At 44.0% G+C, this 25,043-nt stretch overlaps 1 protein-coding gene across 1 annotated transcript in view; it reads right to left on the minus strand.

Annotated features, from left to right (window-relative positions):
* Positions 1 to 25,043, minus strand: part of FOXO3 (forkhead box O3) — an 88,475-nt gene that overhangs the window by 16,949 nt on the left and 46,483 nt on the right. The window lies entirely within an intron of this gene.

A 25,043-nucleotide genomic window follows, 5' to 3' on the forward strand; every position in this document is an offset into this window, starting at 1 on the left:
CCAGTCATCCTGCTGATCTTGTGCTTAAAATATGGACCAAAGAAAGGAAAAGCAAATAGTATTTGTTAGTGTGAATGCTCCCAGGTTTGGTAAACCAACATTTTTTCCCCATGTGGAAATCCAAAAGATTTTTGGAGCGATCCCATATTCCTTTGAGAAAGCCCTTGTGCTATTCCTCTAAGTTTAAAGAGTGTAGAGTTCTTTTTTCCTAAATTTTGGCAATTACCAGGTGTATCTATGAAAAGGATAAAATCATGTTTGTCCTATCAACATCTTTTAAAAACACACAGTCAGCAAGACCATAACACAATAAAACCATTCAGAACAAGTGCCCTTCATTTACAAAACAGTGAAGAAACTCCAGATTTAAATGGGCAAAGAATGAATCAATCAAGAAATCATTCACCTCAATATTTGCATCCTTAGGAAACATGGATGCTTGACATAAATAAACTGGAGATACATATAAAGAAGTACAGCCCAGCTGTTTTTTAAGAACAATTCTTTTCAGTATAAAATGCCTTTCTTTCCTCACTGTTTTGTGGTTTTTGTCAGATTGTGAAATGGAAAACATGCCTGAAGTTCTTGCACGCAGACAGCAGACGTGGTTGTGATTATCACTTAACAAAAAGAGAAATCATATGGACCATGCTTCAAAACAGCAACTGTTGTTTTAAACAATTTACACACAGCAACTGATCGGACTTTGCTGACATGCTCAAGAGAAGTTTGGGTCAGTGCCTCAGCTATAAACATGCCCATTTCTGAACAACTATCATGCCATCAAAATATAGTGGATTGAGTTGCATCATAATAATTCTTCAGCCTAAGGAGGGGAAAAGCTTTTTATTGTTTAACTGATGGCATTTTACAATATTTTGAGTCTGGCAACAGTCTAACTTCTAATAACTAGGTACCACTCCTTACTTTTTCAGGTTTCTCCCTGTAAAACTGGCTGGAGAACCGATTTTTTTTTTGTTTAAAATAATCTTTCTTGATACTCCAGCTTGTATTGCATCTCTGCAGGTAGCTCTCACCCTCAGTCCCTGTAACGTCCATGGACAACCACTTATGAGAACATCTGTATGGGGATTTCTCCATGCAAAGTCCAGGCCAGCCTTCAAAAGGCACAGGAGCTATGCTGCTCCCCACCTAAAAATGCTGGGTAAAAGAATACATGGCATCATGACTCTTGCTAATGAAAAATAAATCTCAGAGAGGAGAAACACCTGAGGTGGCATGTGCAGTGTGCCATGCACAGCTTCAGATATAAAAAAAACTCAGCCAAAGTGCCAGCAGCTAACAGTTTTCAGCCTACAGTATTCTCATAAAAGGGGTTATTTCTGCTGCTGGTATCCGTAGTATGAAAGTATTTGGCTTAAAACCATGAAAAATCCTAAATGGTAAAACTGTGAGACTGAGGAACCTTTCAGGATGAGGACTGCTGCATGTGTGGATACGTACATGGACATGTGTAATTTTCTTATTATATCTTTTTGCTCAGTGTTGGTTTTACTCAAATAATAAAAGAATGTAATAATCCTTCTGCATTGAAAATTGGTAGTTATAAAAAATCCAAGCAGTTTGTTTTCCTTTACATTAAGCACTATGCCACTTATAATCCTGCTTCTGTTTTTCTTTGCTTTTCCTCTGCAGGAAGATTTTCTTAGGCATAATTGTGGGCTAATTTATTTTTGTGTACCCCATCTCCACCCTCTGTTCAAACACTGCCTTAAAACCCACTACTTTCACGTAACCTCCCCCACTAACCTCTTCAGCAACAGTATCTGAGTTTTTGCTTTCTCCTTCTGTTGGGTGCCCTGCCAAATCAAATCAGGGCTGGATCCTATTATCCTTTCTCATGCAAGTTTTGCTACAGAAGCCACCAGGATTGACAACTCACATCAGTGAAGGCTGTTGCACTGTGCTACCAGGTGGCAATCTGGATGGAAATAACTGTATTTTCTACCTGTTTTCTGAGCTGTCAAAAAATATTCCTATCTGCTTAAAAGACAGGAAAGTATATGGGGAACAATCACTGCTCACAACTATGGGCATTACTAACATATGACCATGCAACAAACCACAAAGGAGGTGGGGAAGCATAGAAAATACAGTTTATCATTTGAACCCACTGCTGATGAAATTAATGGGGATTTGTCTTTGACTTATGTGGGAGATGAATTAGGCCATGATGATGGAAACTTAACACATTTTTCCATGCCAAAATAAGAAACTTTAAAAGATCCATAAAGGAACTTCCATCATCTGTCCTGGAGACCATATGTGGATGGGAGAGATGCTAGCCAGGCTGCAGACAGCTCAGATACCACCGATGGGTACAACATATGGGCTGTACTCGAGCACAGCAAAAAAGAAATATGATGAGCTCCTCCCTTTATTAGTGTTGCTATTTATACCAGGCTTGAAGAATGTCGTGTGCTCCACTGAAAGCCAGAGGACTGAGGTTCCTGCAGATAACATCTAGAGCATCATGTACTGCCCTGAGGCCAGACCAGCTGCGTTGAAGTCCCCTTTGAAAGTGGTCCTGCAAGAAGAGGGACTGTCCCTGGAGACAAGGAAGACTCAGGGCAGAACTGGTGTGAGCAGAGGCTGGTGCAGTGGTGCCACAGGCAAGCAGTGAAGCAGTGCTGCTGTCCTCCCTTGTCTTAGGCTGATGGCCCCAGGAGAAGGGGTGCCAGAACTGGGGGACAGAACAGCTAGGGCAGCAACACCAGGGCTTGTACCACTTCCCCCAAACTCTGGGACATGCTCTCAACTTCAACAAATTTTGATCCACTGCCCTGTGTTTTATTTGGTTGATACTCCTCGAGGGATCCAGCTACATTTTGCTCTCAGGAAAATCCCCCGAGATCAGCTGGCATGTCCTAATTACACGAGTCTCTCTCAATATTTTGATAAGACTGCAAACGGGCAAGCTGACAGAGAGGACACTCAAACACTTCCAAAGTGCCCTATCCCTAATCTGATACAAACAACTGAATGAGTCTCCCAAGCAGGCCAGGACTGTGTGTTATTTCAACACTCAGACTCAGTCAGACAACAGCAGCAAATGCTTGAGCTTTTAAAATGGAGAAAATTCCCCCTCCCTGTGCCCATTTCAGCCTCTTCCGAGCAGTGTTTACCTTGTGGAGCCTGTCCACTAACTCAGACACCAGCTGCAAGTGCTTCCACTGCAGCACAGAGTCTTTTTTGTCTGGAAGCAACATGTGGTATCAATTTATCATCCTCGACAACGCAACAAGGAATCCACTCGCTTTAAAAATAAAATGAGAGTTGTGTAACTTAACTCTTAAAAGTCCCTGCCTTTTTTTTTTTTTTGCCTGAAGATTAGCAAGATGAGGTGCAGCTGGTGGCTGATGAGTCCAAGTTACACACTGGTCTGTTTTTCTTTCAGTGTTTTGTAGTGAGTAGCAAACTTGAAATTTCAGATATGGGCACCTAAACTGTAAAGTTAGGGCTAAAAATCAAAAGCAGTAGTTTAACAAGTGGGATATTAAGACACGGTGGGAGAAAAACAAACACTATCGCAGACCGATAAATGCTGCTAATGCTCACTTGGGAGAATCACACTTTATTTTATCCTGTATTAAGATATATAATGTTTTTATTTCACTATATGAAGTTGTCTGGTAGCCATGCAGCAGAGAAAGGCATCAGATGTAATACAAAAACAAGCCATGAAAACAATTCCTGCTTATCAGCCTCCAGCTGAACAGAGGGAGTCGAGCTCCTCCATGGCTTTGCTTGCTCACTTGAATTTCAGTTTTCAGCTTATGTCATCTTGCTCAAAATGTTGTCACACAGATCTCATTTGGGATGAACACCTCTAGAGACAGCTTCCACCAAAAAATTATTTTCTTTAAGAAAACCCTACTTTTTTTGCATTCAGTAGTTCACGAAACCAGAGCCTGTTAGTAATTCAACGCATTTTGCCCACCTGTTCAGACCAGTGTCTGTGCCTTCTCATAAAGTAACTCAAAACTTGCTTCAACTACCAGTCTTCATAGAATCATAGAATCACAGAATATGCTGATTTTGAAGGGACACATCAGAATTATCAAGTCCAACACCCAGCCCTGCCCAGGACACCCCAAGAGTCACACCATGTGCCTGAGAGCATTGTGTGAACACTGAACACTTGATGCTGTGACCACTTACCTAGGGAGCCCAACCACCCTCAAGATGAAAAAGCTTTTCCTGATATTTAAGCTAACCCTCCCCTGGCACAGCTTCATGTCATTCTCTTGGGTCCTGCCACTGGTCACCACAAAGAAGAGATCAGTGTCTGCCCCTCCTCTCACAAGGATGTTGCAGACTGCAAGGAGTTCTTCCCTCAGTCTCTTTTTTCTCCAGGCTAAATAGACCAAGCGACCTCAGTGCTCCTCATATGGCTTCTCCTCAAGGCCCTTCCCCATCCTTGTGGCCCTCCTTTGGACACCCTCTAATAGCTCAATTTTATACTGTGGTGCCCAAAACTGCACACAGGACTAAAGGCGATGCTGCATCAGTGCAGAGCCCAGTGGGACAATCACATTTCACATATTTTACATTTTGTTTGCTTTAAAGTCCCCAAGGAGATTCAGTTGCAAGTAAACAAGAAAACAGATGCAGTGGCTGAAGTTGCCAATTATGCATGTACATAGGAATTCCTGGTGAAAAGGATTTGCAAGCCTAGGGAAGTTGATCTTTAGAAAGTACCAATCTAGTGGTTCCATACAGTCCCTTGTTGCCTAGCTGCAAAAGGCTGCAGTGCTACATGTCTCAAAGAACTCTGAAGTCCCAAAGTGGCCTCAGAATTTCTTGCTCTTTCCCATGAGCTTTTGCAAAACAGAAAAATGTATATAATTTAATAAAGTAGTGAGGGTGCTCTGCAGATACAGAAAAATCAAGAACTAAAATATAAAGAGAGTTCTCCCACAATATCTATCAGCCATGTTGTCCTGATATATCTCTTTTCCATATTAAAACAAGTATTATGTGTTTCAGATTGTTATATTTTCCCTAAAGTATGGAAGCTGCAGGGACAAAAAAAGCATTAAGAAAATTACACACAGGAAAAGAAATCTTTTCTGACACCCAAAGTGGTTTCGATGTCTGATGTTTAGTATCATCTGCATGTTCCCAAGGCAGCTCCCAAAAATCCCACCAGCTGTTCAGTAGAAGCAGCCAGCCAGCACACACCAGAGTCCTGCAGGGTGCAGCCCTTCACACCCAGCTGGGAAAGGCACCATCCTCACACTCCTGCATATGTGGGGTGACACAGGCTCAGCCCTACCCAAGCACACCCTCCTTCAGGAAAATGGAAAAAAAAAAAATCCCACAGATTTAAGAAAGTCAGCTCTGCATCTGAAGGGTGGCTCTGTGGTTTCCCCTCCTCATCCTCTCTTCAAAGGAGTTTTCTGACCTTGGTGGTAGGGGAAGAACACCAGAAGAGGCCTCTGCTGTGATCAGCTCTGCCTGCACCTCTGCCCACCCCAGAAGAGCAGAGCCTTGAGGGATTTAAGCTCCTTGGGAGACCAGTAAGTCAGGACAAGGTTTATGCCCTGAAACGTGCTGGGACAGGAGAGCAGCACACAGATCTGCCTCCTGCGTCCCGCACGCGGGGCACTGCACTGTGCCAAATTCCAGCAGGAGAAAGTGATTAGCAGAGGGAAACAAAGCCTCCCCGACACGCACAGCACGCTCCCCCAGCTGCGCTGGCCACGAGGGCAGGCTCCCAGCCACCTGCCCATTGCAGGCTTTGTGTCCTCCTCTTCCAAAAGGAAAGCATCTCAAAGCATGGACCTATGGGAATTGAGTCATGACTTGAAAGTTTTTCCTAAAAAAAAAAAAAAAAAAAAAAAAAAAACAGTAAGAAAAGTTTAAAAAATTAATTCTAGTTAAAACAACCACTGCCTCACTCATTGCAAACAGTGATATTGCAAATTGCTATGCTGACGTAAATAAAACTTAGCTGAAAATATACACTGCCTGGAAATTGCCTCAGAGCACCACAATTCCAGTTAGCAGAAAAATCTCCAGTTATTTAACAGTCAGACATGCTCTGACCACATGAGGACTCTAATAAATAACATTTGTTTTGCTGTGAGTAGAGCATGCTGGTTGTCATTTACACTGGGTGTTGGGAGATGGGAAGCAGAGTGCAAGGAAAATGCTGATATTTTAACACAGCTGTGGACCAGGAAGGTCAGGCTCCCCAGCAAGCACCACCCCCCCCCCCCCCCCCCACCAGGAGCCAGGTACCTGAGCACCCTTTGCCATAGGAAGTCCCCTAAAAAATAAAGTGTTATCCTCTGCATGCTATGGCAATGCTTTTCCACATCAGAATAGGAGTTGGGAATCAGGAGGCAGGCACTGCCACTGAGGTTGCTAGGGCACCTTGTCAAGAGGCACCTTGTCCAGTCCCTTCCACCCACTTCATATTGCAGCCACCCAAAACTCAAAACCACAGTTGATTTAAATAAAAGGACTTAAGTTAATTAAGAGCAAGAATTTACTGCAAGGGATTGCTCTTGTAAGGTAAAATCCCAAGGGAACTCATCACAAGCTTGACTGGGACATGAACAGAGTCAGCAAGAAAATGGGAGATGTTGCCCTTATTGAACTTAAACCCAAGGAGCTACATACAAAAAGGCTGCAATGGACACACAGGGCTGGGTATTTGCAGAGACAGAGCAAAACAGTTGTAATTTCTGTTCAGGAGTGGTATCACCAGCAGGTAACATCTTTCTTTTCTCCTATTGTTTCTCAATGGCAAGCCCTAGCATTTCAAGTGCTTCCACTGTAAGAACTTTGGAAATAACACCATGCTTTATTTGTGGAGCTCCTTCAGCACAGCATCGCTGCATTTCTCCTCCACACCACAGAGCCCCCAGAGAAGGGCAAGCACACAGGATTAATCAACCTGAACACTGTGCATAACAGTAACACCCACAAAAACAGCTACTCCTGTCAGCACAGCTCCAATCCACCACTGCTGAAGCTACTGGAAGAGTCCTCCCAAACCTCAGTGGTCACCTAGTTAGACCTTAATGATAACAATGCAATTTTACTGCAAGGCAGACTTTCATCATGAAGGCCTTGGGTTTGTATTGCTAGAAAGAAGATCTAGGGAGAAAAAAAAAAAAGCCTCTGTTTGTCATTTCTTAGATGCAAAGATCCACGCATCATTGTGGAAGCCAGAGTGCTCAATTCTATTTTTACTCATTCTCAGCATATGGCTGTTACTATACATTGACTATTTAGAAACACGTATGGGCGTTCTTTCATGCCTTTATAAATAAATGTGAGTGATGCTACTGCTTATAATAATTCACTAAAAATAGTAGCTTCCCATGGAAGATCATAAAAGCCTCTCACTGCTGAATCACCTATTATAAATCTTCATTTTTTGAAATCTTTTGCAGTCATGGGTTGATTTTTTTAACACTTTCTATGAAATGCAAGTAAACCAGCAACAACTCCCACCACACAGCAGCAGGGGAAGAATAAAATCTGTGTGGACGCAGCATTCCAGGGTTCTGGAAGCCATGCTCAAGGCTGCCCTGCATGCAGCTCTGCGAAGTGCTAGCTCTGAAATGATAGATTGTTAAACACCCGGCCGGGATTAATTGGAAGCGTTGAGCTGCACACACTAAATTGTCGATCTGGTGACAGTTACAGCAAACATGTGACTGATGAGAGGAACAGATCTGATGCACCGTCGCCTGACTGAGTTTGATCTGGCCTCAGCAAGCCCTTCAGAAGCCAACAAAGGCACCTGAGACCTTCTCAGGAGAAAGCCCACAAGCAACCTCCAAACCAGCCCCCAGCATTTCTGCTCTGTCAGCTAATCTGAAACAGGACCCCTCTCCTGTGCTATTTTAAGCACATAATTACTTTATTATTGAACCAGAAGATACTATCTGATTTTTTAAAAAAACAACAGCGTTTTAAAATATGATGTGCTTCAGTTGGCAGCTGAGGTGGCAAAGGGAATGGTCCTGCTCCACAGACGGAGCTCTGGGGGAAGCTGGGGATGCATCTAAGCATGGCTCTCAGTGGGTCTGACCCACTGACTTTTACAGCCAAAAATCCCTCGGGAGCCTCCCAAAGGGCAGCTGGTGTGGGAACACACAGCTGTGACTGCAGTTACTGCAGCACTGCTCTGGACAGGGCGTGAATTAGGAGACAAGGGATAAGTGAACAGAACGACTTGAAAAACAGGTATCTCCTTCATGACTCCAGACTGGATAGCTACCAGTAAATACCTGAGTACTCTTCAAAATGTAATGGCAGCTGTAAAATATTAATGCCTTTTGAAAGTAGAAAGTGATCAGTTTTCTTTCTGATGTATTCTGACGTGCATTCTGCTTTCGTCCTGAGAATAACACATGGGTCCTCTCCAGCCTCTTGGTTACACAGATTCCTGTATTTCCCCTCACTGGCATTAGGGAACATACTTTAAACACTGCACTTAAGAGTATATTTGAAGAATCCTACAGATTTGCTTTCTGTATACATAAACACAGCTCATGCTGTGCCAGATGACATGGGTAGACAAAAATATCCATCTCCATACTGTTTTTACAAGAACAGTAGCAAGGTGGGTTTATTCCAGCAGTCTCTCCCCAGCCCATTCTTTGATCTGACTTCTACTGATACACTGCATCAGGGCACTCAGTCCCAAAACCAGGTCTGCCCAGAAACCCACCACCAAGGCATGTGATGTTACTTTCCATGCTGTGATGCCCTGGGTGTAATCTCCAAGTTGACAGCACTTGATTCTTTTTCTACCTGGGCAGCTCCAGGTCAGACCTGGAGCCGGTGACACCAGCCACCCTCAGGATTCCTGGGGAGAAAGGGGCACCTCCACCCAACATGCCCACCAGCCTGTCTTCTTGTTCTTGTCTGAGAGTGCCTGACCGTCTCTGCGGGTTGGGGTAGATCTCATCCTCTGGCAGGCAGGTTTTGGGATGGTGACTGCCAGTGCCTCCCAGGGCATGGCAGCCTCAGAGAGCTCCTCAGCATTCAAACCAAACTCTAGATTCATCCCAGCCTCACCTACCCCACTTATGAACTGTTTTAGTTTTCATTGAACCTCACCTCACTCAGATGACTTGCATGTTACTGGTTCTACTGGATTTTTAAAATTTATTTTCTGTTTACTGCAGGGGCAAAATATACCCGAGGAGCTGACAAAAGGGAATATGACACCTATTACAATGCCAATGAATCAGCCCTTTGCTACAGAAAGCAGGACATTCCTGTTTCACATGTAACTGGCAGCAGCACCATCCCAGAAACCTCACAATCCAGCTAAATGCACAAGTATGAAAATATTTTTTTTTTTTTTAAAGCTGTTTGAGAAAATAAGACCACCATCACCGGTACAATCATAATCCCAAGTGCTGAATGTTGAGCCTAAAGCTAGACTGTCAAAATACTTCAGCACTCAATGCTTTGTTCAAGCCCCACCCCAACACCAGAGCCTGAATAGCAGAATGATGAGTGGAGGAGCCTTTTCATGTTCTGGATTTGAACCTGCACACATGAGTAATCCCTCCTGAGGCCAACACTTGGGCCACAATGGGGTCCTTTATTGCTCCATACCTGCCTTTTTCAGAGGCAGCTGAGGAGCCACAGGGCAATGGGTTTCAGGACCTTCACTGTGTCAATAGCAAGAGTCCTCACAAGGCAATATGACAAGAATTATCTTCCCTGTAGGATGCAGTCTGGTTGAGCTCCAGGTGTGGGAAGGACTGCACCAGTGAAAGACACTTGCATCTGAAAGTTTACAACATCAACAGGCACACAAAGGAGCACTAACTCCATAAAGATTCCACAGAAAATAAAATCAGGACATTTGTTTGCTTTCATTTGCTAGCACAAACCAGCCTTGTCTTCCCTGCCCTTCAGGACAGGCCTTGAGCCAACTTCACAGACACCATCTTAGACTCTGGAAAATTCAAAGTTTTGACCTGCTGAATCAAAATCTATGCATTTTGGGGTTGCAGCAGATGTATGGACTCTGAGATGCCCTTACAATTCCTCCAGATATATTCTCTCTCAGATAATTTTCTGCTTCTTAGAGAAACTATCCCAGATCTCACATGGGTTGGGTGGACACAGGCCACATCTGGTTTTTAGGGGAAAAATTATGAGTTTTATTGGTGGAACTACACTGCTCTTTTTCAACACTTACATGTCCAAGACATAGGGCAAATTTTAAAGGGCAATGCCAAGAATGATGATGCCTTTGTACATCATCTTTTTCTTATGACACTGTTCACAGCATTCATAGCTCAAGAATGCAAGGCCTTCTAAGTATGCCAGGTATCATTTTCATAAGCAAAGTACACAAGAAACAAGCACCTTCAAGTTGCAGTTGAATAGATGAAGGCAAAAAGAGCGAGCAATGGCAAATACTTATGGAGATATTTTCCCTCCTTTGGAACAGGAAAGGACCCACTGCACCAAGAACCCTGAGATGTACATCCATTATGACAGGTCTGCTAATACTTTTGCAATATGAGACAATATGCAAAATATAAAATGGGCTTACTAGCTTTGTGCTTTTTATTTCCTTCTCCTTCCCCCTGCCCCCATGATTGAAGTTTAGAGGAGATGGGGTATCTAGAAAAAAATAAATGAACCACCCACTTTCTGGTCAAGGTTAAGAAAAGGGGAATAAAAAAAAATTAAGAGATGGAAGAGTCCACACTCATCTCCAGTTTGACTTTTTTCAGAGCTAGTGGAAATTAGTTCTGTTTATGAGGATCTGCTCATGTGCCTGTTGCAAAGCGAGATTCTCACCTGCAAAGGCTTTTTTGCATGCCTAAATGCATATGAACTACTTTGTGTGCTTCAACAGGAATGCCCTCAATGTGTAGGGTAGATGTGCACCAGCCTTTTTCAGACTCTGCCTTGTTGACAAGGATAAACACAAGGAGACATACAGAAATTGCCAATTTTGTTCACAGGCTAGTTTCAAAGCTTGCAAAAGTTAATGAAAACCTTCTAGTAGTTTTGTAACAGGCTCTTTTTGAGGTGAAAATGCACCACATTAATTATTTTCAGCAGAAATGGGTTTTTGGTGCCATCCAATCACAGCTATGACACCAGCAGCCCTTCTGCAGGAGAGTGACAGCTGAGTCACTAATGCTAAAACAGGGATAAGAAAAGGAAAATGAAAAAGAAACTAGGCTACTTCCCCTGAGGAGCTAAATACAGTATTTAATGGCATATTTTTATAAGGTTAACAAATCAAATGCTTCAGCTGTGAATTGTTGCCATCATCACAACTACAACAGGATGACCCCGAACACCCTATCTCCATCTAGGTTTTTTTCCTCCTGTGACCCACAAAGAAGGAGGAGAGGCTGGGAGCAGCCTGGTCTTTCACCACACTGTGGTCTTGGGCAGACTCAGGACACAAGGACTCGGCAGGACAAGCGGCGATGCTGCCAGCGCGGAGGGAAGGCGGCAGGCGGGAGCAGCTGGGTGCTGGTCCTTCCCTGCATCTGCAGCAGCTGCCACCTCCATCAGCTGCTGCCCCCGTGGCACTCTGCCTGCACGAGCCGGAGCAGGCAGCACTTGGGCTCCCCTTGTTCAACTCACACCGAAGAGTTGTGTCTCCTCCCTGCCCCACTGCCCTTAAATGAGTGTGTCAAAAGCAATTAAAGTCAGGATGGCAAGAAACCTTAAGGCTCTGTGTACAGAGGAGCATCTTTTTACCAACACCACCGAAGTGTTGGGCACTTTGGACTCCATGTCTCAAGCTGCATTTTAGTGAAGTAGCTAAGAAATATATACATACTCTAGAAAATATCTGTTCAGCAGAAAAGTAAGGACTGAAGCTAATTCTCCACAAAATCAAGTGACAAGGCCTTCTGTGTTAGGAGACCCTGTATACAGTCACAAGGTTTTAGAGCACAACAGGATGAAATGTTCGCTTGCTTACCCAAGGTCATGTTTGCCAGCAATAGCCCAGGATCAGGGCTGCACCAGCAGAGCTGCTTTTGCACCTTCAGGCCCCAACAAATGGTTCCCACTGCAAGAGCCAACAATGTAATCACAAATGCAACATGATCATGGGGTGGTTCAGAACACTGCCTCCTGATCTGATAGCCAAACACAGGAGTGCACAAGATACTGGCATGCAGGGAACTGGGCCACCTGGGCAGATAAATCCTGGCAAGATTTATCATGTGCTAACCCTTCCTTCTTGAGGGCAATGCCAGAGAGTGCACATTGGACACTGCATTTATATATTCTTTTTAGAGAGGCACTTTCTCTGAGTCCTAGAGCTTAGCCAAACCCAGCCACGCTTGCCAAACACACAAAATTTCTATTTAATTAATCCCATGCATGTCTCCAGCAGACTCCCTATTGAGCTGGCTTAAAGCACCCCATCCATGCCTTATCACAAACTCTGACCGTGTTTTTATGGCTACTTTAAGCATAATTCAAGCATGATGCCAAATAGCAAATAAGTTGCTGTTCGTGCAGAATGTCTGGCTGACCTCTGCAGGACTCTTCACATGAGAAAAAGTTTGCAGGATTAGGACCAAAGCCTGGAAGCAGGGTCATCTCTTCCCTCTGCCCACACCCCCTCTCCCTTGGCTCCAGTATCCAGTACATGCTGTCCTCTTCATTACTTCAACACAGTCCTTAAGGCCTTAAACCTCAATGAAGAAAATAAGCAAGCTCTGTGATTCAGGGTATTTAAAAGTGGAAAAAAAGGGCAACTGTTAGGCAGAATGTGCTAGAAGGAGGAATCGGCAGAGTGCCAAGAGACAAGAGTCCACAGTCTTCAAATTTCAAAGGTTTTCAGGATAGATGACCTCAAGATACTTTCACAAGCTAGTCTGAACAAGTCACAGTTTGGGCTGGTTTTTTCCTCCTCTCCTTTTTTCCACCTGGATAACTCTGGATTTTTTCACTTGGTGAAAGACAAAATAATAACTTCAAATAACTTTACTCCCCCCATGGCACTTACATGTCAATTAGTTTTGGATTGCTGCTATATACAGGGACAGTGTATATGCTTGGGAAAGAGTCCCTGGGAATTGTGACACCATGAAACGCCTCGGTGCTTCAACCCTACCCCATCATTCTGGTACACCAGCCAGTGAACACAGAGTGCTTTCTTCTGCCGTGCCCCTCTCTGTCCCCCACTCCATCCACAGAATTAGGACATTGCTGGAACTCAGCACAATGCTATTTGCAGCCATGCATGTTTGAAATAAAACATGAAGTCCAGGATTGTACCTCAGGCTGCCTGAGATTCAGCCCCCTTCTGCTGCCCAAAACCACAAAGACAGTGTTTGCATGTTTAGATAACAACTATAGCAAATGAAGACTAAAACTGTAAGCAACCCCTTTTAAATGCAGACAGGGCAGGGAGTGACTGCCAAGACGCACTAGCACTAACCAGATGGAGCCTTACGAGCATTTGACTTGTTTTATTCCCAGGTTTCCACCCTGAGTCCCACATGCATGAAGTCATCTGGGGACACAGTTGGGTTTGTTATCAAAGATCTCCTGGACCCCCACGTGTCAAATGACAATGAGCTCTGCTCTTCTGGTGAGGTATTTTTAACTTCGGGAAGTACTTAAAGAAAAGCTGGGGGAGGAGTCCCATGAGCCAAGTTCTCAGGGAAGTCACTGAGAAAAAGAAGAAAAATGTCTGGGAAACATGATGGTGTTGTGCCATTGTCCTGTCAGATGGATTTTTGGACATTGCCACACATGCTGCAGCAAGGTTTCCACCCCACAGCCCAAGCACTGCAATACAGCACCTAATGGGTTAAATCACATCAGTCCTCCAGATTTGCAGTAGATGACAGAAATAGTTTTCTTCAAGAACAGGAAAAATCCCAAGCATCCTACAGGACACGATGCACGCTTCTCCATGACCGTCCCAACACATAAGGGTAAAATGAAAAGCCTGGAACAGACGTCAGCAGCTCCCAGAGGCCTGACAAGCAGTGGAAAGGAGAGCTTTCCAGCACCAAGAAAAGGCTGGGAGTATCACCTTCCCCTGGGTACATAGCAACAGTTGCTAGTTTTGGCAGGCAGCGAGATGCAGTGTAAGACGTGAGGGTGACATCATTTGATTATCACCTCGCTTCCCTCAGATTCAATTGGATTCCAATAAGAAATTATTTTTAGAATCACTACAGACAAAAGCCTTGAAAACTAATTTATTACAGATTTGGGTAGAGGAGGCTGGGGACTATATTAATAGCAGACAAAGCCTTAAAAAGGCCCAAGTATTTGGAACCCAAACCACAGCAGGAATAGCATGTACATATTAACAGCAAAGGTAATTAACCTTCTAAAAAACACACTTGAAGATGGAGTGGATTCTCCATTGCCTTAAGCTTTTGCATTTAAGGCTGGATATTCTTCCAAAAAGTGGGATGAAGCTGAAACTGAATTTGGGACTTGTTGTTGAAAGATCTGATGGAAGCTCTGATACTTTTACTCAGAAGTCCTGCCCTTAAAAAACCTAAAAGTCTGCTTGTTGCCTGTGCTTGGGAAGTTAAGTCCTAGTTTGCTGACATAGACATTTGCAGTTTCAAAGAAAATTAAGAATTACCAGAAGATATAATGACATATGAAGTTAACTCTCCAGAGAAAGCAGTACAGGAAAAAAAAATAAAAGCTCTCCAAAATGTTAAGCCTGAGGTTCATTGCTTTTGCCCTGGACACAAGAAATGAATAGCATCATTTCTTGTAACTCCATGACACTGAGAGCTTGAAAGTAATTGATCTTGCCTCCAATTTCACGTTAGCCAAGGTGTTTGTTTAGGAGAAGAGGCTCACATGACAGGCTGGATCTTCTGAAGGAGACCTTTCCCTGAAGTGGTAGCAGCTCTCTGGAAATAAATAACTACAGGGATTCCCAGGCAGTTGTGGAATTGTCAGCAGCAGTCCACTGCTTTGTGGTGCACAGCACTTCTTTATGTTTATGCAGCTACAGGTATTAGTATTTACGGCAAACAGCTTCTTTTTACATCCCTTACTTTGAATATTTGATATCCTATATGAATTTTAATGGACTGTCGTACTGTCTTCTGCTTTTTAGCTTGTCATTTAGTATGCTTGTACAGTGACAGACTAACAAACTACTGAGTGATGTGAGGAACCATGTAAAATGCCACAACAACTTGTTTTGTAAAATAACAGGGCAGAGCTTTCTCTACTTTTATAGCAAAGACACAGTCTCTGCTCTGCTTGCCCCAAACAACAGTGAGAAAAAGTCTTTTGAGCAAGAAGGAAGGAAAACTAAAAAGCAGAAGAGCAGTGAAACTGCACTGTCAGGTTTTCACTCTGCTAGAGCCCTTGCAATCAAAGCCAGGAAGGCTACCCAGTGAAGGGCCCTGGGCTATCACATCATCCCCACCGCAAAACTTCTGACTGACGTAAGCAATTGACTTGCCTGCTAATTTAATTTCTGCAACTCACTGCATCGGGACGTGACTGATAAGAGCTGAGGAGGAATTCCCACAGATAGGGGCTGTGCAGGGCCTTGCACACCGTGCAGCGCCGCCGGCTCCACCCATTGCTCTCTGCACATGCCACTGTCGCCCACAAATCTGAGGCAGACACACACCACTCTATCAGCAGGACCATATGTGTCTGCAGAGATAGCAAAAGCCAGAGATGGCCACAATTTAGCCAAATAAACAACTTCACTTACAAGAAATGACATGTGGCAGAAGAGATCCAGGAAAGGACACGGTTTAAGCGTCCTAAATTCAGAGGCTTTTTGCTTCAAGTAAGAGAGCAGAGGCAAGAGGCAACCCAATAGCCACAGATTTCTCTGCAACAACAATTTCTATTAGGGAGAAGTCAAGAAGGAACCATACCCAAACCATACTCAAAGCAGAGAATACAGACTTCTTCAAAATTGATGCATCTAAATTGAGGATTTTTTGTATGTGAAAGGCCTTGGATAAATTTTTGGGTAAGAATGGGAAAATAGATAGGAAAATCAGACCAGCAAGTAACAGGAGTAATGTGAAAATATTTGGTGGGGTAAAGTGGGCAATGAATTATGAACCATCTGGCCCACAGAGAGACTGTCTGCCAGTGAGGCCAAGCAACTCCTTTTTCTGGAGTGTGGTAGGAGAGGAAGCACAAGGGCAAAGCCTGAGACACTTGTCCACTGGGAAAGTAGATTTTTAAAAACCCTCAGAGAAGGCAGGAGAGACTTCAACGTAGACTGCAAAAGCTCAGGCCTCCTGGAGCTACATGCCTTAAGCTGAAGGCTGTGCCCATAACTGCCTCGAACAAAAGATGCAGCACTGCTGCTGGAGGGCTGGGAGGTGCCTGACCTTATCTGCCCAAGTCCCACTGCACCCTCCTTCTCAAGGGCCTGCAAGGATTTACTGCTTCCCCTGGGGTATGCAAGGGTCATAGAATCACAGAATCCTTAAGGCTGGAAAAGACCTAAGATCATGAAGTCCAACCACTAACCTAAACTCAGCATGTTCAGCTCTAAACCGTGTCCCTAAGTGCCACATCCACACATTTTTAAAATGCTTCCAGAGGTGGTGATTCCACCACATTCCTGGGCAGCCGGACCAACCTTTCAGTGAACAAAGAGGGTCAGTGTACAACAGAGTATCAAGCTGCAACAGACACACTCTCCAGTATGGCTGCATCCTTTCTCCCTGTCCAAAAGTGCCCACTGAGACTCTGTGACCACAGCTCTGAGGAGCAGCACTCAGAGACCTCGAGTCCTGTTGGCTGCTGATGACAGTGACCCCATGAAAAAGCTTTCTCAAATCAAGATACGATTTACTAATAACAGAAGGTAGGTAGCATAATGCTTTGTAAAACGGACTCAAAAGAGGGTAATTGTCTCTCCTAGCTTGGTCCTATGCCAATACATGTTCCAGGAGCTGCTGAGAAGCTGAGATTCCTGCAAACTTACAAGCAAGGTGTCTGATCCCAGTGAGTGGCTCTCGAACAACTGCCTACTTTCTGCCTGAAGAGTTTTTTTAACTCTTGGCAGTTCCTTTGATCTGTTCCTCCTTAACACTGGCAAAAAAACCTGAAGCTGAGGAGGTAGCATATTCTCAGTTAATAGCTTCAGCATTGTATCTTAATCCCTCCTGCAGCACCTTCCCAAAGTTATTTTACCAGCACCTGCTGTCTTGCCTGCCTGGTTGTTTTTAAAACTACTTTGATACCAAACCAACAATACACACATCCCTGAAGCGGCCATCCCAGTACTGGGGCATACACCCTCTCCATCCCCAGCTGGAGATGCATGCCATGCTGGGGATGGAGGGCAAGGAAGAGAGGGACAAGCCCTATGGCACACCTTTAGGCATCCTGGATGTCCAAGCTGGGAGCTGAGGCTAGTGAGGCATCCTGACACTTGAGGCTCCTTTCAAAGGCCCCAGGATCAGAACAGCCCTGCTGCTCATGCGAGGCACAGGACATCTGAAGCTTGACCATAGTGATTTTCTCCTCTTCCCTCTTCCTGAAGATATTTTTTCTTTGAGTTTCTCCATTTTCATTGCTGGGATTACGAGGCCTGTGGAAGCTGTTCTCATCATTGCATACCCAGAGAAATAAACCAAATCATAATAATAGCATATGAAAAAGCAGAAATTTATCTCAAGACCATGGTGTTTCTATTAAGGTGACTGGAGGCAAACACTTATGCCCCAAATGATGGGGAAGGCAGGCAGGCAGAAAGGTATGGGAAAAGGAATTAGTAATAGAAACAACATGATAATTCCAACACCAACAAAAAGGTGCTATAGACTTTCTTCTTGCCCTTCTCAAATAAATAACTTATAACAAACAATAAAGGTTTGACTAACAAAAAAACAGACAATGCACTTAATATCTGTAATTTAAGCCTCAGAGAATAAACTACTTAATCCTTCATTTTTAAAATTTCTTTTATTTCTAAAAAAGATCACTAGCTCCTCACTCTGGTGCTTCCACAGCAATTTAGCAGGCATCAAATGATGAGATAAGAAACTGATAAATCTCAGTCCAAAGGAGAAATCTGTCTGCCCTGACTCAGAGGAGAAACCTTCCTATTCAGCTCCCTCTTGAGAAAAGCTGGCATAAATAAATACAGTGCTTTCCTACCTTCCTCATTTAGGAAAAAAACACCATCACCATCATGTGATACAGTCTCAAGACCACAGCTTTCTAGAAAGAAAGGTCAAGTGAAACAGTTCTTCCTAAAGAGCTTTCCTGACTGCAGAAACAAGATCGCACCAAGCAATGCGCAGCAGGACAAGTGCCTTAAATCACACATCACAGGTGCTTCTCCATCCTCCATGATGCCAGCAGGGACAGCAAAGGAGTGGGGAGGTGGGGAGGAAATACAGGCATGCTGTCACAGTTTTTACATTGACCATACTTTTGCCTGACAGGTCCTGTAGAAGGCAAGGCCACCTCGCCACCAACAGCAGCCGGGCGTTGGAGCAGGCCAACAGAAGCCCTCTATCCACATTCCACAGAGGTGGAGGCCAGGTAGAAGAGAAGGCAGGAAGCAGTAATCAACTGGAAAACTACCATGAACAAAACCCCAACCACTACCACAAAAACATGAAAACCCAGGGAAAAAAATCCTAAGAAAATACTGTAACTGGTTACCTTTATGTGAATGAGTGTCCACGCTGGCCTAGACTGAGTCACTCTGGGAACTGCCTCGCGGTCCATCTGGCTGCCAACTCCTGGCTAAACTTGAACATCCTGTGACTGAAATGAATGCATCAAAGCCTAAGGCACCGCAAGGTAACAAGGTTTTCTTTGTCCACCACTTCCAGATGCACCAGCATTCCCCTTCTGCTAACCCTCACATATCCTCTGGGTCTGTGTTTGGTATATTTCTGACTTTCAGTGGCTGTAAAGAAAGGGCAGACTTGAACTTAGCCTCTCACCCTAATTTCACGGACCTCCTCAATCCATCTCTGGCCATGAATCAGTGACAGTATAGTTCTGGATGTAAAACTGTTCACAATTTTTTATTGCTCTGGACATAAAATTTTGCTACCACCTATGTAAACAACTTTCCAATACTGGAGGATGCAGTTGATGCAGATGGATGTAGGCATAGAAACCATTCTGACACGATCATACAGAAAAGGAGACTGCACTGCTGGATACTGCACTTCCACAGTCTTTCAACCCACTTACAGTTGTAGTGGAAGGGGGAAGGAAAAAAAATATTTAAAAAGTATTCCTTACATTCCCAGCTTTCCTCCCCAAATCAGGAACACACTCCTATCTCTTAGGTGGCAATATAAACTTAAATAATGTTTCCTGCCCTCACTAAAACTATTTTTAAACCAGTAGTCAGGTACAAAACAAATGTCCCAGCTAATGCAATGTGTATTACTCAGTGATGATAAACACTATACACCCACCTAGACTTTTCACTTGATGTGGCTGGAAACTGCTATGTAAGGTGGAAAAAGTAAGGCAGGCTGCTTTATTTTTGGCATTTACTTTAGAGTTTAGGCTTACTGCAAGAGTACATTTACTCTGGCTCCGTGTACTGCTTCCAGCCATCTGTGTAAAGATATTTAGTGGCTATTTTTTTGTCAGGAAGAAAGAGGTACCACCCCCCAGTTCCCTTGTGTCTCCTACTCTGCCACACTGCCAGGCTGCAAGAAGGGAGCGAGCTGGGAGGGGACCTTCTCCTCGTCTGACAGAGCAGAGCTCAGCAAGGTAAAGCTCTGTCTAGCCAACAAAGCTCTTTACCACGAATATCCTTATTAAACACAGCCTTATCAGAGACCAGTTTCTGCAGTCTGAAGCAGTCAGGAATTAACTCTGTCAATATAAAATTTCAAGCCAGGATTAGAGCCCAGACCCAAGGGGATGTGAGCAAGTGTTCAAGCCACAACAGAGTCACCTGATCATGCTCACACCATGTCAGGGGGCTGCCCAAGGGGCCAGGGCTCAGACTGTGCACCCACCACCCTGGTGCTACCCCAGCACCCCAAAGGGCTCACTACCCAGGCTGCTGCAGCAGGGCTGGGGGATGCTGAAACTTGTCTGTCTAGCAGGATAGAAGGGAAAGGCTCTGCCAGTACTTCCAAAAGAGAACAGGCTGGTACAGCAGCATCATCTGTGTGAAGAGGGCACGAAAAGCCAGCCTGGAAGGGGCAGACAGCACTTCACAAGTGCAGCCCAGGACTGTCAGCATGGGAGGTTCACCAGCACCTCCCAAAAGGGTGCCACCACCTAGCAAGGTGCACAGCCAAGATACAAACTCATTCAGAATGCTCCTTTGTCAGCCTCTGGCTCTAATCCCCACCCACAGGATCAGGCTGTGTCTCCTGCCTTATCCACAAGACAAAGCTGTCTATCCCCGACACAGCCCTCAGGGCTGTGGCACCAGTGCTGCTCTGTCTTCGCTCCAGGGCGAGCCTCCTCCCTGGCACAGCACGCACGGCCTGCAGAAGGTGTGAGCTCTGCCCCACAACTCCATGAGTCAAGGCCTTAATGGTGACCTCGCTTCTCCTGCTACATATTGAAAGCTGGCAGTGCTATTGATGGGGACTCCATGAAACATGTTTATAACACCCAGCTAATAAGGCAGCAGTGAGGCTACTGTGCCCTGTCATTAGCAACCCCAGTGAGAGAGCCTTCATGCTGCCCTTCCCAACAAAAAAACCTGTCCACCTCCCAGTACAGCAGAAGTACATTTCAGTGCATGCCTAAACTACAGTCATTTTTAACTCCTTCCCTGAGCTTGTTTTACAGCAGCTACTAAACAGTTAAGCTCATCACTGAGTCCAAATATGAACACGGGGAAAATACCTCCATCACTTTTGGCACAGAGCAAATGCAAAAGTTGCCTTTCTGCTTGACTAAAAGCATGAAAAGCAAACAATGCACACAGCATACATTGTTCAAGAAGGGAGTGCAAACAAGCCTAAAAGCAGATTAACTTTGAAGGTGTCATGCGGGAGCAAAGCAGGCAGCACCTACTGCTCCCAGCCCAGCACCCCAGGCAGCGGGTGCAGAGCCCAGCACCAGCTGGGAGCCTGACCATTAATCGCCTCGTCAACACTGGGAAAGACAAAGTTGCACTTCAGAAAACAAGCAGCTATTAAAAGAAATTAAAAGAAAAAAAAAAAAGAAAAAAAAGAAAGAGGTACAGTCCTAAGAGCTTTAAGGAGACAAGGCCTTCACCCCCAAAGAGCAAAACAGCACACACTCCTTGTTTTAATACTTATTAATCCTTTTCTAAACACAATGAAGAAGCTTTCAGTGAGCCAAAACCTTTGGGGAAATTTTTAGTCACCACAGGCAGTAGCACAAGCCTTGATTCCTACTCAAGTCTGCAGAAATCAGGTGCCTAACCCATCCGCACCTCTGAAATCCCCTCAGTAACAGCTTAATGCCACAAAAGGGAGAAACAAACGAGTTTTGTCTATAGGCTGCTTCTCAAACAAAGAATACAAATTGCATGTGACATGCTGCTGCACAAGTTTGACTGTATGTGTCTACATGCAAGTGGAAGGGCTAATGGAGAAGTATGCCAGCTTCAGAAGGGCATATTGCTGCCAGTCATTTTAATAAAAAAATAAAATAAAATAAAATAAAATAAAATAAAATAAAATAAATAAAATAAAATAAAATGGCATTCCAGAGATTCTGTATGCTCCATTATGCAAGACCATTGATTTAAGCAACCTGCAATTTGGAAGCAGCATGTACCACTGCCTGCCCACGGCCATGGACCCCATGGGCCACACAGCTCAGCCATCAGAACTGGATTTACCAGGCACAGAGCACCAACAGGACTTCAGTCTACTGTATTAAGACCTAACCCCAGTCAACCCCAAATCTTCCTCCTTTTCTTTAAAGGAATTTAGCTCCATGTCCCAATGCATCTGTTTAGAGGAGCACAGCAACTCCATAGCTACAGCTGTGAAACAGAACTGCTGCCCAGGCCTGCCCCTGGACTGTCCCCCTGGATTTTCTGGAGATGATTAGATGGTTGCATGAGCGTATGGTTTTCCACCCTTAGCAGCTCCTTTGTCTAGGGAGCTGCCTGCCTACACACAGCTTCACAACCAAGATGTGCTGAAGGCTCATGTTGGGTGGCACTGCTCCAAACAAGGTTTCCAGAGTCCACTTGTCTCTTTTTTAGTCTTCTTCACTCCTCTCTGTGCTCTGCATCATGCCTCAGTGAGCATGAGACCACCTGGAGAATTCACAGCCATGGCTTCAGATGAAATCAACCAAGCACTGCAAATTCAAGTATTTTTAAAAAAAGTTTTGGTTCATCTTTCAAAAGCAGAGAAAGAGCACAATTCAAAATTTAGATCTCATCTTCCTATGTGGGATGCCTGGACTCAGGTGGGGACCCAAGTCAGGCACCTATGAATTCAAGTTCTCTCCTGAACCTGCTAGCTTCCAAAAGGTTCTTGTGCTCTTCACTTCACAGCACAGCAATTGAACCATCATCCCCCCCCACCCTTCATCTTCTGCAAATCTCCCTGGGTGGTAAACAGTGAAGTTTGTAAACACACTGGCATCTTGATGTGGATTTTCAGTTCAAAAATATTCAAAGTGACGCACATTTGGCAGTATGGAGAAATCATGAGCAGAAGGTTCCATCCTCACACTGAGCATCTGGGGAGAAACATCCAGGAAGGTGTTGGGTGTGCTAATGTGAAATCAGTTTGTAAGGGCCAGCACCTCCCTCACTTGTTAGCATTTGAAAGAGGCCACGGCTTTCAGAGGGACCCAAGACAGACTCATAGAATTTCAATTCGTTTTCTAAATCAAGGCTCTTCTAAAATCAAACCCAGTGCTTACACCTATAATCATACCTAGGTTTTGAAATACCTTTCTCCTTTTGTATGTGTGCAAGTCTTTATTGGGGAAAATCTTTTATGTGGATGGTTAACTACAGTACTTGAGTATTTCTTGAAGTAAACACAACTTAAGCTCGTTTAGATTTAAGTAGGTGCTTGCCTGCCTGCTTTTCTGAAGGCAGATGAACTTAATTACATGTGTACCTATTCTTCTAAACAAGGGCCCTTCGGACAGCATTACTTTTTACAGGGTTATTTTTTTTTTTAATCAAGATGTTCACACTGCACTTCAGAATTTATAAACTCAGTTATATTTATATCCTTATAATATTCTCAGACTGGGATACAAGAGTACAAAATATACTTACTTGGAATACATTAATTTTCATTTGAAGAAAACCATTTACACATACCCAGTTTCACTACATATTTAGGCAGCATATGATTAGCACTAATTGTTGGATATGCTGTTTTACTGTGTAATACACTGATCTTCTAAAACCTTGAACAGTAATGTTTAATAATCTGTCCCTAAACTGGGGTCTAAGCTTGGCTTCTCTGTATGTTTTGTCTTACTGTATTTGACTTGTTAATTATCTGCCCAAAAGCAGCACTGAAAGGAAAGTAAAATGTTAAGATCCATGTTAAGATAGGCATATTTGGATTCATCTTGTTGGAAACCAGTAATGCTAACTTTCACATTCTAAGTAATGCTTAGATGAAAGACAGGTACTAAGTATTTTCCATTGAAATGTGTAGAAGTCCTTGACAGTATGTTGTATAAGATTAAAAAAAAAAGGCACAAGCACAGCAGACATTGAATGACCACTCTCATACACATCCGTGTCTAACTCCTCGGGAACTTGTACCTTGAACTCGTACAAGCACGCCACTTATCCAGAGGACTGTTGGGAGAGCCCAGGACAGGTCAAGGCAGGGACAGTGGCCAAGGTTAGCTCACTGCCTGTACCACACTCTATTAAAATTGCAGCTGCACCAGAGTGGAGGTTTTATGCAGAAAAAGAAGCGGCTCTGCCCTTTTGCACATCTGCGATGCAATGCACTATTAGGCAAAATTAACTGATTATGTAGCAAACATGGCAAAATGAAGCCCTGACTCCTCTGACAGTGCTATCTCTTTTTTAATGAGGCACAGAACAATCTGTTACCAGGGTTAGTGCTGCAGACAGTGTTTATGGTAATGGGTCCCAGCTCATCTATTTTTTTTATAGTTCAGTAGGTACTGCAGATGCCAGAGGTACCATACATTAACTGCTGAGCCTACAGGGGCACAGTGTTTGGCCATGTCACTGGATATTAACAAACTTGTACAAAGGGCCTCCAACAGTTTAATATGTTTAATGACATCTATTCTACTCATCCCAATCTGTTCCTACAGCTTGCCTCACTAACACTCAGTCCAGTGCGTTCACACCTGTGTGGCACATCCTCCTCCATTACCTGGAACTTTCCTTGCCTCAAGTATGTTGTGCTGGCCATGCCTAACTTACCAGGCTTTTGTAAGCCAAGGAGCAGCTGAAGAACATTGCTAGGAAACCCTACAGGCAACTGCAGAATCAGCTGAACCGAGCGCAAAATAGGTCAATTCTGCATTATCAAATGCATTTAGTGCAATTACAATCATCAGATAAATGAAAAAAATACAGTAAAGAACAGTGCAGGAGGGCAGGCCATCAACAGCAAGTGTGAAGTCCTGTTTCTTCACAAGAGAATGCCATCATCAAGTCACCCTCTCTGGTAAAAGAACAGACTTTAAATTGGACACGGTTTTTATCACATAATTAAAGGCTGCAAGGGGGCATATTTATGTTTTTCAGTACTGTGATAAACATCAGAAGCAAGAACATAGAAAAAAAGCATTAAAAAATCTGTAACAGCAGTCTCTGGAAAGGAACCAGATAGGAGCTGCTACCTGTTAAAGAAACCCACTGCCTTTCCACAAAGCCTCCTCATGACTTGTGACTTCTCAGAGGAGCACGTTGCAGAGGGAAAGAATGCACTTTGCAGGGCTTTTAGCCCATGAGACAGAGTAAAAAAGTAGTTTTCAATTCCCAGTTCTTGAGAGCTATGCATCTCTGAAAGACTGTCTCCAGAATTTTCTCCCCAGTCACCATCAACACCAGCTCTTCTGCCTGGATATCCTGCTTAAAATTCACACCTCACTTAAAATTTGCTCACAACTAACTCTAATGAACA

The sequence above is a fragment of the Ammospiza nelsoni genome, chromosome 3 (genome assembly GCF_027579445.1).
Source record: "Ammospiza nelsoni isolate bAmmNel1 chromosome 3, bAmmNel1.pri, whole genome shotgun sequence".
NCBI lineage: Eukaryota > Metazoa > Chordata > Aves > Passeriformes > Passerellidae > Ammospiza > Ammospiza nelsoni.